Source organism: Otolemur garnettii, unplaced genomic scaffold (assembly GCF_000181295.1).
Source record: "Otolemur garnettii isolate 467f Iridium unplaced genomic scaffold, OtoGar3 scaffold00008, whole genome shotgun sequence".
Lineage (NCBI taxonomy): Eukaryota > Metazoa > Chordata > Mammalia > Primates > Galagidae > Otolemur > Otolemur garnettii.
In genome coordinates this window covers 39,030,860-39,041,398 of record NW_003852403.1, presented here as the reverse complement: position 1 = coordinate 39,041,398, position 10,539 = coordinate 39,030,860, and the positions used below count along the sequence as shown (strand labels likewise).

Sequence of the window (10,539 nt, the reverse complement as noted above, 5' to 3'; positions counted from 1 at the left end):
CCGCACAGCCCTTTTTGCTAAGAGACACTGCGGAATTGATGAGGGCAGAAAGGGAGGTGGAAGGAAGGAAGTGATGAAGTTTATTTACTTTAATGATGACTTGTGTTTCAGAACTAATTTTTAAATACTTGTTTCTCCCTTTCCATTTCAAATCAAACTACTTGAAAAGCACACACATTCTAAACAATTCTCAGGCAAGAAACAGTGACGTTTAAGGCACAATTATTTTTCCCCTTTAAAGTGTTCTGCTTAGCTAACGTCACTGTCAACAACTTGCATTTACTTAATAGAAGAAATAACAGGGGCACAGACAAGATATTTTGACAGAATGGCTAGTGGTCTGAGAATTACGTCGTGGGACGTGAGAAATGCCCTCCTGAGTCCAATTGTCCTCAGATTCTCCGATGGCATTGAACAGGAAATGCTGGTTGAATGGATGAACTTAAAGTGCTAGGAAATGTACTTGTTTGGATGCCTAAAAATGAGCCATCCAAAATGCAACCAATAAAATTACACACACTCGCCTCGGCGCCTGTGGCTCAAGCGGCTAAGGCGCCAGCCACATACACCTAAGGTGGCGAGTTCGAATCCCCAGCCCGGGCCCGCCAAACAACAATGATGGCTGCAACCAAAAAAAATGGCCAGGCGTTGTGGCGGGTGCCTGTAGTCCCAGCTGCTTGGGAGGCTGAGGCAGGAGACTCGCTTGAGCCCAGGAGTTGGAGGTTGCTGTGAGCATGATGCCATGGCACTCCACCCAGGGGGACAGCTTGAGGCTCCGTCTCAAAAAAAAAAAAAAAAATTACACACACTCTAGAAAAAAATATGGACAATGAAGATGAACAACCGACTGTAGGGAGATTTCTCCTGGAGTGAGCTCATTATTCTTGAGGGAATGGAAACAAATTTGGGGAAAGAAGATCCCAGAATAGGCTTCATCAGGGCATCAGAGAACAATAAACTCGGTGTTCTGGAGGCTCAAGGACCAGGTGAGGAAGTGTGGCGTCTGAGGAGTTAGGACATTAGGTGAATTCAGGGACAAAGGTTAAGCAAGTGGTCTGAACAGGGCTCAGCTGTCATCTTCCCTTGCCTTCGACTACCCACTCTCATGAACTCTATTTCCCTCTTTTCTTCTCTCTTGTCACTTTTCCGTCCCTCTCACTCTCTCTGTCTTTCTGTGTACCATTACGCTAAACTGACACCCATTTTTGTCTATTGTTGTATCTCCAAAAAAGTTTTACCTTCCTGTATATATTTTTGCCCTGGGGGAAAAAAAAACAAAAACAAGAAACAGTAAGCTCTGTGCTAACTTTTAAAAGTGGCCAACTGAAGAACGTTTTATTTCACAAGTGGATTCCCTTTTTTTCCACGGGGGTCAACAGCTTTTGAGAGGGAAAAACAAAATAAAATCTTCCCCATTCGCTTCACATCTACACAAAAAATGTTCAAAAAGATTCTTTCAGTCAAGAAGAAAGGGGGTGAATTAGAAAGGGAGAAAGGCCATCCTATTTATGTTATATTAATAGAAGACACAGAAATTAGCCAGGTATGGCAGCTCATGCCTGTAATCCCAGCACTTTGGGAGGCTGGGTGGGAGGATAGCTTTCGACCAGGAGTTTGAGACTAACCTGGGCAACATAGCAAGACCTTATCTCTAAAATTTTTTTTTTCTTTGAGACAGAGTTTTACTGTTTCACTCTCAGTAGAGTGTCATGGCATCACAGCTCACAGCAGCTTCAAATTCTTGGGCTTAAGAGATTCTTTTGCCTCAGCCTCCCAAGTAGCTGAGACTATAGGCGTCCACCACAATGCCAGGCTATTTTTTGGTTGGAGTTGCCATTGTTGTTTGGCAGGCCCAGGCTGAGTTTGAACCTGCCAGCTCCAGAGTATGTGGCTGGTGCCATAGCTGCTGAGCTATAGGTGCTGAGCCTCTAAAACAATTTCTAAAAATTAGCTGGGTATGATGGCATGTGCCTATAGTCCTAACTATGCAGGAGACTAAGGTGGGAGGATCACTTGAGCCCAGAGGTTTGAGGGTACAGTGAGCTGTAATCACACCACTGCACTTCAGCCTGTACAACAGAGTAATACTCTGTCTCTAATAAATAATAAATAAATGACAGAAATTGATTTCTGATAAAGAAGCAAGCAGCTGCAAACACTGACATTCCGCTTTCATGGGAGATGGTTGCTCTATTTTAGGATTCTTGCCAAAGCTAGAGCAGGTGCTGACTTTTTTTTTCTTTTTTAATCACTCATAGCTCATAGGGATTTAACTGGCCAGGATGAGGCTGACACTCGATGGACTTATGCCCAACGCGATTGCTGTTCAGGCAGCACAATGCCCAGACTGGCTTGATGCTCTGATACAATTCTCAAAGCCCTTCTGAAATAGTTGGCTAGGCAGACTCCCACTCACATTAAAATTAGAATTGCACCTGCCATGTCCAGCATGTGTTAAGTTTCTGAAAATACTAGAGAAGGGAGATAACAAAAATATTCATACCAATGTCCTTAAAGAGACTATAGTTGTAAGACTTTGGGGGTAGGGGGTGAGAGGGGAAGAGGGTGAGAATAATCAATTGTCTTTCCTTTAAAAGTATTCTAATTAATGCACAACCGAGGGAATTCTTTGAGGTCAATCATGGTAAAACATTTTTTCCCTCCTCTTTAAAGTTTTTCTTTTTTTTTTTTTAATTGTTGGGGATTCATTGGGGGTACAAGAAACCAGGTTACACGGATTGCATTTGTTAGGTAAAGTCCCTCTTACAATTGTGCCTTGCCCCCAAAAGGTGTGACACACACCAAGACCCTACCCCCTCCCTCCTTCCCTCTCTCTGATCTTCCTTTCCCCATCCCCCTCCCTCCTTCCTTCTCTCTCTGCTCTCCCCTTCCCCCACTCCCCACCATCCTCATATCAAAAGTGAATACATAGGATTCATGCTTCTCCATTCTTGTGATGCTTTACTAAGAATAATGTGTTCTACTTCCATCCAGGTTAATATAAAGTCTCCATTTTTCCTCTTCATGGTTTTTAAGTATAAATTTATTTTGCCACATTTCTGAGTTTATTTCTTTTTAAAAATTTTTCTTAGAGGCAGGCACAGTGGCACAGGCCTATAGTCTTAGCTACCATGGGGACTGGAGCAGGAGGATCACTTGAGCCCCAGAGTTCCAGCCCAGCCTACACAATAGATCAAAACTCTGTCTCTATCAAAAATGAATATAATTTTACTTAAATTTTTACTCAAAAGTTTTCTGAAAATAGAAAGCAACACAGAAAGACAGAAGGAGGAAAGTGAAAAAACCAAGAAAGGGGGAGGTGCTAAATGGATTTTTAGAAGAACCTGTGGGAAGTACTCAAGCTCCCCTTTACTGGCCACAGCTTAGGTGCCCACGGAGCCCACAAATCATGTGAATGGAAGACTTGGGCCAAGTGTAAGAAAGCTGGGAGTGGTGGGGGCTGCAGTGAACTGAAGAGGATGTTCCCTCTCTGGGAGGTTATACAGCTCTTACCAAACCAATTATCCATGTGAGAATGTGGGCTCAATGTTGTCCAATTTTTTTTTTTTTTTGAGACAGTCTCACTCTATCACCCTCGGTAGAGTGCCGTGGCATCATCATAGTTCACAGCAACCTCAAACTCTTTAGCTCATGTGATCCTTTTGCCTCAGCCTCCTTAGTAGCTGAGACTACAGGCACCTACCACAATGCCTGGTTAGTTTTTCTATTTTTAGTAGAGACGGAGGTCTTGTTCTTGCTCAGGCTGGTCTCAAACTCCTGAGCTCAAGCAATCCACTTGCCTCAGCCTCCCAGAGTGTTAAGATTACAGACATGAGCCACCATGCTTGGCCAGTATTTTTTGAATTTTCAGTAGAAGCTAAAACTCTAGATGCATTATATAATTTCCCAGTTTTGACAACATAGTGAAGAGTTTTACTTCCTTTGTGTTGTTATCACAAAACCATCTGAGACTGGGTAAGTTATAAGCAACAGAAATTAATTTTCTCACAGTGCTAGGGGCTGTGAAGTCCAAGATCAAGGCACCAGCAGGTTCAGTTGTCTGACGAGAGCTGCTGCCTGTTTGCAAGACGGTGCCTTGCTGGTAAACGCTCCAAAGGGGAGGAACACTGGATCCTCACATGGCAGAAGGCAAGGGCAAGCAAGCTGGGGACAGCGTAAGCCCCTTTTATAAAGGCCATGATCCCATTCTGAAGGGAGGAACCTTTGTGGCTTAATCACCTGTTAAAGGCCTCATCTCTTAATCATGTCACATTGGCCACACCTGAATTTTGGAGTGGCCTGGTTCAAACCACAGCAGGAAGATCAAACACAGCACTGTCTGCTGTATTTGGCCCATAGGCTGGTGATTTGTGACCACTGCCCTGAACTGTTCGCTGTGTTTGTAGCACCTGCTGCTCATTCACCTCTCCTTCTGTGCCAGTTATGAATCATCATTGGTTCCAAAGCGGCTTGATTTGCCCCACCCTGCCAGCTACCTCATGTCTTCTTAAGCCTTCCCCAAACCCTTCCTGTCACTATTCCTCCTCATTAAATCTTACCCAACCTTCATTTTCTCTCCCACTTTCTCTGATACCTTTTCTGGGCTTTTTGCTCAGCCCATTCTTTTGCTTAAAACATATTTATCAAAGCTAATTATGTGCTAGGCACTCTTCTAAGCCTGGAGACATCAGTGAATGGCAGAGGCAGAAATCCCTGACCTTCTGAGCTCACATTCTAATCTTCCTGGATTCTTACTTCCCTTGAATTCACAGAATTGTAGGGAACCCAAAAGTTTCACCACACCTCTGGCACCTAGAGACTCTACTAATAAGTCATTAAGTATGAAACGTCCAATTTTGAATCAAAGGTTTAGTTTATTATATCCCAAGCAAGCAGCAATAAAATTAATCAAGGTATGAGCCTAAACTATAAGCACAATTTTGCCATTTTAACAATAGCTTGTGTATACCTACAGCAAAGAAGCCCAGAGAGGGAGTAGTGATGAAATCATAAAAGTATTTCCATAGTTTGTTGAGAACTGAATTTTTTTTTTTTTTTTTTTAAGAGACAGAGTCTCACTTTATTGCCCTTGGTAAAATGCCATGGCATCATAGCGCACAGCAACCTCCAACTCCTGGGCTTAGGCAATTATCTTGCTGTCTACTTCTCAGAATCCCACAGCATCCTCCCAAATGATCTTGAACTCAGTAAGTGTCTAAATATGTTCATAATTGGATTAAACTGATTTAATTCTAACCAATGGAACGGAGAGCATTAGAATCAGTAATCACTTCACATCACTGTTCTTTGAAAGGAGAATAAAGAAACTTTCTTTACTTTGATTTTCAGATTGCAACCTTTTGTTTTGAAGCATAAGTTAACTGACCTCAGAGAAGAAATAGCTTGGATTTTAGAAAGTCACTTTGGTGCCTAGAATTTGCAGTGACTGGCAAATTCATGTCATAAGCCTCGTAGAGAAGCTAATCAGAGGGGAGAAAGGAGAAGGAAGAACAGGGCTGTGCTTCTCAGTGATGATGCTCTAAGATGCTGTGTGACTTTGTCTTTCTGCAGGAGGTTTTGAGACTGCTCATTCTGCAAGGCATGCAGATCGCACTTGCAAACACCATCCCCTCAAAGCTTCTTGGAGGATGAAGAGCAGGTCTGGCCTGGGAACTGGTGATTGTCTACCTTTGGTTTAGCCTTTGGCCCTGACCCAAGATAGCTCAGACAAGCAACTGAAGTGTTTGGATTCTTGTGTCTTGGTTCACACAAGGATTCAGACGTAGATACCTGTGGCCCTTGCTGGCGTGGCATGTAATGTCTCTCCTGCCCCTGATTTCACTAGAATTACACTCACTCTCCTCTTACTTCAAGGAGATTGGGTGAAGGTAACAGGTCTCTGATCTGCCCATTAGCATTTTTCATCTTCTCTGACAAGTCAGTTCAATGAGATTAGTAGTGGAAGGTGAAACAGTCGAACAAAAAAAAAAAACAAAAACACCTTTATTTCTGGCTAGACGCAATGGCTCATGCCTGTAATCCTAGCACTCTGGGAGGCCGAGACAGGTGTATTGCATGAGCTCACGAGTTCAAGACCCACTGGAGCCAGAGCAAGACCCAGTCTCTAAAAACTAGCTGGGCATTGTGAGAGGTGCCTTTAGTCTTAGCTACTTGGGAGGCTGAGGTAACGGGATCGCTTGAGCCCAAGAATTTGAGGTTTGTTTTCTTTTTCTTTTTTGCAGTTTGAACCCACCACCTCTGGTATATGGTGCCAGCGCCCTACTCCTTGAGCCACAGGTGCTACCCAAGCATTTGAGGTTTCTGTGAGCTATAATGCCATGGCACTCTACCCAGGGCAACAAAGTAAGACTCTCTGAAAAAAAAAAAAAAAAATCTTTGTTTCTGCTGCACTAGAGAGCTACATGGAGCCACATATGGAGAGTTAGTTTAAGAGAGAGAGTCTTGGTCTGTTTTCTTTTGCTATAACAGAATACCTCAGTTTGGGTAATTTTTAATAAATGTATTGAGGCTGGGCACAATGGCTTACCCCTGTAATACTAGCACTCTGAGAAGCCAAGGCAAGTGGCCTTGGCTTGAGCAAGAGCGAGACCCAGTCTCTACTAAAAATATTAAAAAAACTGAGGTAAGAGGGTCACTTGAACCCAAGAGATGAAGGTTGCTGTGAGCTATGTTGATGCCATGGTACTCTACCTAGGGCAACAGCTTGAGACAGTGTCTCAAAAATAAATAAATGAATAAATTTATTTCCTACAGTTTGGAGGCTGGGAAGTCCAATATTGAAGGGCTGAATCTGATGAGGGCCTTCGTACTGCATCACAGCATGATGGAAGGTGTCACACACAGAAAGGACAGTGGTGAGGGGGTCAGCTCAGGTCTCTCTTTTCTCATAGAGCCCCACCCTGATGACCTTATCTAAACTTAATTGCCTCCCAAAGGTTCCTACCTCCAAATACCATTAACATATAAATTTGAGGATTAAGATCACAGAGGTAGCTATCCCTGCATCAAGCAGCGTTTGAATGAATCTGAGTGGGTCCTAGCCAAAAGGGGAGGACTGAGGGCCGGAGGTACCATGAAGCGCCTATATTTTAAGAGATTATGGCTTCTGAAAACTACAGGGTTAAAAAACAGAACTTCTGTAATAATATTGAGAATCATTCCATTAATCTTCCTAGAAAAGGGATCTCTAATTTCACTAAAAAGAACACGAAGTAAGTTAGGAAAGCTCCAAAACAGTTGGCTGCTTACATAAATAGAACAGTTGTGAAACACTCGGATAAACTGCGTAAGGTGATTTATCACAGAAAGAAAAGTTCATCATCCCTTTCCAAGTCTTTGTTACAGAAAAAACAATCCCCTTGAAGTGGGGGCTGTGGCCTGGAAAATAAAGAAAATGAACTGGCTTATGCAGGCCACTTGCCTGAAAATTGCGCCATGATATTTGAACATGATTAACCCCAGGGACAAACAGAAAGACCATCATCAAAATACAGTGGTTTTATTCCTGAGGTTTCTCAGGGCCATGAAACAATGGCTCTAGTTTGCTCAGAGGATTTTGAGATTAAATGTAGCTTTAACTTTCTGGAAAAAGAGAAGTATAAGTGAACTTGTAGCTTATTTGGTGAGGAAAGAAGATCTTGGAGTCGTGGTAGCTTGCCTTCCTGTGCTCACTAATAGTTTACAGGAATAAAAACGACGTATCTCCCTTGGCTGCCGTGTAGAGTTGTTGCCTCTAATAAAGTCACTGCTTAAAAGCAAATTTGAAGAATGTGTAATGGTTGGTTTAAACTGGCTTCAAGCAGTCCTAAAAATGGTGGTCAGACATGTCATCTGAAACAGAAATTACAAATGATGGAAACAGGCTCGGCGCCTATAGCTCAACTGGATAAGGCGCCAGCCATTTACAGCTAAGGTGGCGGGTTCAAATCCCCAGCCCGGACCCGCCAAACAACAATGACGGCTGCAACCAAAAAATAACCGGGCGTTGTGACGGGCGCCTGTAGTCCCAGCTACTTGGGAGGCGGAGGCAGGAGACTCGCTTGAGCCCGGGAGTTGGAGGTTGCTGTGAGCTGTAAGGCCACGGCACTCTACCCAGGGGGATAGCTTGAGGCTCTGTCTCAAAAAAAAAAAAAAAAAAAAGGATGGAAACATTCCAATTTTAAAACAACAAGGAAATGGATTATGGGAACAAGAAAACCATCTCACTTTGGTTCCAGGATATACTGGTAATATATTATAGTTGCATTGAGAGATTTCACCTATTAAAGAACACTTGGTTATTCAAAACATCCCTAGACCATGATTTACCCAAAAAGGACTCCTCTGAGAACTGTGAACTATTTTTCATTTAAAAAGCCTCATAATGAAACCACTAATGAAACCCTAACAATCTGCTTCATATTGAAATACAAAAATATCCAAAGGAGCAGCTTCAGCTTCAATGAGGTGAAGGGGCACTAGGAAGATGGTTCACCTGTGCTGCATTTGGGATTTATGTGGCTATTTGGTAACCTTGTTTGAGAACTACCAGATCTTAATGTAATCCTGCATAAAAATACGATTTATACTAAATGAAAAAAAGATAGAACTTACTACTAGAAACTACAAAGACCAATCATTCACTTTTTTAAAGATTTATTTTACGACAAAGCATGCAAATGTGTGCAGCTAGTTTCTTACATTGAAAAAGACTGAAAGTTAAAAAGATTATAGCAAAAATCAGTCTTAAACATTTTTTGTCCACACTGGAAAAAAAATTTGTGGATTAAGTTTCCAATCTATGAAATTTGGGAGACATGTTCAAACCACAGCAGAGGGTAAAGCCAACACAAAGGAGAATGGGCGGAAAGAGAAAGAGAGGGAGAGGGAGGAGTCCAGATCCTGATCTCATTGATTGAACACCTGGATCCAGCTATTCCTGAAGCAAGTATACTCTTTTATTTTGCAGTTAAATGTACTGACTTCCTTTGCTGTTTAGGCAGTTTGAACTGGATATCTTATCATCTGCAATTTAAAAAGCCCTGATTGAACTTTGTCATTTAATTTAAGCACTTAATAAATATATATTGAGCGTCAATTATGGTAGGACTAACTATACTAAGAAGTGATGGAGATACAGTTTTGAATGGGGTAACTTCTTTTCTTTACAAATTAAAAATTTGAGGCCAGGTACAGTCACTCACACCTGTAAACCCAGCACTCTGGAAGACTGAGGCGAGAGGATCCTTTAAGCTCAGGAGTCCAAGAACAGCCTGAGCAAAAGCAAGAACTCCTGTCTGTACTAAAAACGGAAAAAAAAATCAGCTGGGCATTGTGATGGGCACCTGTACTCCCAGCTATTTAAGAGGCTGAGGCAGGAGGATCACTTTAACTCTGGAGTTTGAGGTGAGGTTGAGCCTAACTCTGTGAGCTAGGCTGATGCCATGGCACTCTGGCCTGGGCAACAGAATGAGACTCTGTCTCAAAAAAACCAAAAAACGAAAACAAAAAATAAAAATTTGAAAACTTCGCTTTTTATTAACATTTGATGCATTTGGGCTTTCACTCTCTCTCTCTCTCATACAGACACACACACACTCTTATTCTTGCTTTTTCCTATGAAAGATTCTAGAGTAAGTTGAAAACATCAATTTTACCCCTAAGGTATCTCCTTAGAATTAAGGCAGTCTCATTATCAAACTCAGGAAATTTAACAGTGATCCAATATTATTCTGGACCTTTTATTAATATATAAGTGAAATCATGCCAATGTGTCATCCTTTGCCACTTTCTTCTTTCATTTATTGTATTTTCAAGGTTTATCTATGTTGTAACCTGTTTCAGACTTTACTTTTTATTTATTTTTGTTTTGTTATTTGAGACAGAGTCTTACTATGTCACCCCCGGTAAAGTGCTGTGGCATCACAGCTCATAGCAACCTCAAACTCTTGGGCTTAATCAATTCTCTTGCCTCATCCTCCCAAATAGCAGAGACTGTAGGTGCCCACCACAATGCCCGGCTATTTTTTGGTTGCAGTTGTCATTGTTGTTTTAGCAGGCCTGGGCTGGGCTTGCACCTGCCAGGCTTGGTGTATATAGCTGGTGCCCTACTCACTGAGCTACAGGTACTGAGCCAGACTTCATGTATTTTTATGGCTGAATAATATTCCATTGTCTAGATATAACACATTTTATTGCTTCATTCATTGGTTACTGGACACTCAGTTGTTTCCACTTTTTGGCTATTGTAAGTAAAGTTGCTATGAACATCCACACATACGTCTTTGTGTGGTGTGTGTTTTTAATTCTCTTGGGTGTATACTTTAGGAGAATATCTGGATCATATGGTAACTCTACGTTTAGTCTTTGGAGGAACTGCCAGACTGTTTTCCACAGTGGGTGCACCAGTTTACAGACCCCTCAGCAATGTATGAGGGTTCTGACTTCTCAACACTCTCATCCACACTTGTTATTATCTGACCTTTTGATAATAGCAGCCTAGCGGGTGTAGATTTCATTTCTATTTCCCCGATGCCTGAT

General features: G+C 42.0%; 1 pseudogene; it reads left to right on the top strand.

Moving 5' to 3' along the window:
* Positions 1–7,119: 7,119 nt before the first annotated feature.
* LOC100964206 lies at positions 7,120–8,260 on the top strand (annotated as a pseudogene).
* The last annotated feature ends 2,279 nt before the right edge of the window (positions 8,261–10,539 follow it).